The sequence below is a fragment of the Tursiops truncatus genome, chromosome 11 (genome assembly GCF_011762595.2).
Source record: "Tursiops truncatus isolate mTurTru1 chromosome 11, mTurTru1.mat.Y, whole genome shotgun sequence".
Classification (NCBI taxonomy): domain Eukaryota; kingdom Metazoa; phylum Chordata; class Mammalia; order Artiodactyla; family Delphinidae; genus Tursiops; species Tursiops truncatus.
In genome coordinates, this window is record NC_047044.1 from 47,401,893 (window position 1) to 47,405,760 (window position 3,868).

Sequence of the window (3,868 nt, forward strand, 5' to 3'; positions counted from 1 at the left end):
TAATTAAAAGCTTTTTGACTCCCCCTTCAACTTAGCTGGCCAGTTTTCACACAGACTGCCTGCCTCTGGTGGTCTTAGTCATTCCAAAATTAAACGTTTGCTTTTTGAAAATTTATTTATTTTGGCTGCTTTGGGTCTTTGTTGCTGTGCGCCGGCTTTCTCTAGTTGCGGCGAGCGGGGGCTACTCTTCATTGTGGTGCGAGGGCATCTCATTGCGGTGGCTTCTCTTGTTGCGGAGCATGGGCTCTAGGCACATGGGCTTCAGTAGCTGTGGCACGTGGGCTCAGTAGTTGTGGCTTGCGGGCCCTAGAGCACAGGCTCAGTAGTTGTGGCACACGGGCTTAGTTGCTCCGCGGCATGTGGGGTCTTCCCAGACCAGGGCTTGAAGCTGTGTCCCCAGCATTGGCAGGCAGATTCTTAACCACTGTGCCACGAGGGAAGCCCTAAACATTTGCTTTTTAAAGGACTGGGACCAACTTTGTGCGGACCACATCACGTGCAATGCCAAGTCATCAATAACTGTCATAAACATGTCAAAATAAACTCGTTTCTTCACAAGCTATAATAAAAATTTGTTTCTGATTTTGAGAGAGTCTTACCCATATTAGGCTTGTAAGTGCTCATTGGATTTAATTGAATTAAGATAAGTCATAAAGTGCTAGAAATCTTGGATTTGCTCCATGTGAGAGCTAAATCAGAGAATCAGGAAGGAGCTATGTGGAAGGGACCTTCTATGCAAATGTCAGATTTATGACCTCAAACCCTTTAGCCCTGTTAGCTGGGCTCAACCACATGTGGGTCAAGGCTGTCCTTCTATACCCCTGGCAAAGACCTAGAACAAAAGCATGTTTAGTTTCTTTCCACTAGGCCTACCCCCTGCATACTGACTTTTAGATATTACCACATCCATCAGGAGGGGAGGCCGGAAGGGCACCCCCAAAGGAAAGAACAAAGGAAAGAGAACATTTCTCTAGGGGAACTGGAGCAGAGCTGGCCTTGGCCACGCACCCTCTGGTCCTCACCAGGATGGGCATCCCTCCCAAGCAAATGGTCGCTCCCAAGTCTCTTTTACCACACCAGCAGCAAAGATAAGAAGAGTCCAAGAGAGACAACAATAAAAAGAGATAGAAATCCAAGAGACCAGCCAGTGGCAAGGCAGAGTTTTTTGTTTTGTTTTCCATATCCTTTTCCATTATGGTTTATTACAAGATATTGAATATAGTTCCCTGTGCTACACAGTAGAACCTTGTTGTTTATAGATATAGTAGTTTGTCTCTGCTGATCCCAAACTCCTAATTTATCTCTCCCCCACCCCCTTTTCCCTTTCGTAACCATAAGTTTGTTTTCTGTGAGTCTGTTTCTGTTTTGTAAATAAGTTCACTTATATCATATTTTAGATTTCACATATAAGTGATATCACATGATATTTGTCTTTGTCTGACTTACTTAGTTTGATAATCTTTAGGTCCATCCATGTTGCTGCAAAATATTTATTTATTTGGCTGCGTTGGGTCTTAGCTGTGGTGTGCAGGCTCCTCTCTAGTTGTGGCATGCGGGCTTCTTTCTAGTTGTGGTGCGCGGGCTTAGTTGCCCCACAACATGTGGGATCTTAGTTCCCTGACCAGGGATCGAACTCACGTTCCCTGCACTGGAAGGCGGATTCTCAACCACTGGACCACGAGGGAAGTCCCTGTATTGCATCTTCTTTATCCATTCATCTGTTGATGGACATTTGGGTTGCTTCCCAAATGTAAATAGTGCTGCTATGACCATTGCAGTGCATGTATCTTTTCTAATTAGAATTTTCTCTGGATGTATGCCCAGGGATTGCTGGATCGTATGGTAGCTGTATTTTTAGTTTTTTAAGGAACCTCCATACTGTTTTCCACAGTGGCTGTACCAATTTACATTCCCACCAACAGAGTAGGAGGGTTCCCTTTTCTTCACACCCTCTGTAGCATTTATTATTTGTAGACTTTAAAAAATATTTATTTATTTATTTGTCTGTGCTGGGTCTCAGTTGTGGCATGCAGGATCTTTGTTGCCGTGTGCGGGATCTTTGTTGTGGCATGCGGGATTTTTAGTTGTGCCATGCAGGATCTTTAGTTGTGGCATGCGGGATCTAATTCCCTGACCAGGGATCGAACCTGGGCCCCCTGCATTGGGAGCGCAGAGTCTTAACCACTGGACTACCAGGGAAGTCCCATCCCTAGACTTTTTAATGATGGGGCAAGGCAGAGTTTTTAACCTTTGTTGATTATATCAAAAGTTCCACCCCTTCGCACCATGGCCCAATTATGTCCTTGACTTTCACCCACAGAAAACTCTCTACCCTCATTGGGGTGGGTAAGAAGGTGGGGAACATTGAGTTTCTCCCTACAAACCAGCAAATACCATTCCCTTTCAAACTCCAAGCTCTTAAATTAAAAGTTATTGATATCTATGTGTGTTGTGTATACTTTCATCTGTTTGTTCCTTCTTGTGTAAAAAGCTAATTACTTCTTTAATTAAGCACTCTTCACTCTTGTTAGAGGTGTTACCATATTCAAGAACATTTTCTGCTCTTGGCTTCCCAGTGGACCAAGTCATGCATTTTCAGGAACCAGCTGGTATTGTTTATTTGTACAGTGTGTATCAGGTGCGAGAACGATAATTTACTGCCTCTCAAATACCTATTTCTCCCCCTCCAAATGGGTGCACCTGCATCAGAACCCGGGGTGTCTGCACTCAATTATCACTAAAGACTGATCTCAGCTAGCTAACAAGTCTCCAAAGCCAGACACAGAGTCAGCTGTCTTGGAAATGCTTGTCTGTGCATCCTGAGAGGTGTGCAGGCAGATGTGGGTGAGGACCCACCACATCTATAGATGTGCTATAGAAATGTGCTATAGAAATAGGATTGAGACACACAGAATCTCTGCAGTCTGCCTGCTGGCTCACCATGATGCTCAGTCTCATAGTAATAGTTATCCTCAGTGCAGGAAAAGCAAAAGGGTTATTCTGAATTATCTGACCACTTATCCTTTCATAAATATTGAGCTGGGTATTCTCAGGGCTGGTCCTTATCTTTCTGAGACCAGAATCTGCAACAGGGCATGCAATATACAGATACATGCAATCTGTATACAATACAGATACAATACAACTATACAGCATGCAACCTGTATAGTTACACAGGATCCTTCATTTAGAAAGGCCCCGTATTGGTTTAATGCTCTGTTGCTGCTGTCTTGAAATTCTTAACAACTTTTAAATAAGGAACTCAGCATTTTTATTTTGCACTGAGCTCTGCAAATTATGTAGCCTATCCTGGTCTCCAATACGGTTTCTTTGGTTGAAAATTTCTAGTTTCAGGCTCACTTCTCTAATCGTCTGAAACCCTATTCTGTGTGATTTTATTTATTGTGTCTCTATCCAGATTTCAGACTGCAGGTTTCCCAAGGGCATGGACTTTCTTATATCGTTTCCTCCAGGGCTTAGAAGAGGGGCTGACATATCATAAGTAGTCAGACAGTGTTTGTTGAATGACTGAATGCTTGAAAGAGGCCTCAGGGATATTCCCATAGCCAAGGTAACAAGCAGACTATTGGGATAGTGTCACATTTGGTAGCAAGATCACCATAAAATGGTCATTAATTCTGGACACTCCTTCCCTCCTTCCCCCTGAGCCACTTTTCTGTGTCCGAGTTGTAAGCTGCTTTAATGCTTGATTGCCCACACTGATTCTTTCCTCACCTGATTTCTGATTCCATAAGCTGAGCAGGGAACCTTGTAATGACCCAGACAACCATGTTAATGGGCAAGCTGAGTTGCCGTAGTCTGGGTTCAGGGGGACAGAGTTTTGAGCTGGGGTGTGGGCACACCTTCA

The 3,868-nt window shown here is 43.8% G+C and overlaps 1 non-coding gene across 1 annotated transcript; it reads right to left on the reverse strand.

Moving 5' to 3' along the window:
- Nucleotides 1-2,126: 2,126 nt before the first annotated feature.
- On the reverse strand, nt 2,127-2,199 carry TRNAG-CCC (transfer RNA glycine (anticodon CCC)). Its single transcript has one exon. It is a non-coding gene; the product is annotated as a tRNA-Gly (tRNA).
- Nucleotides 2,200-3,868: the final 1,669 nt, after the last annotated feature.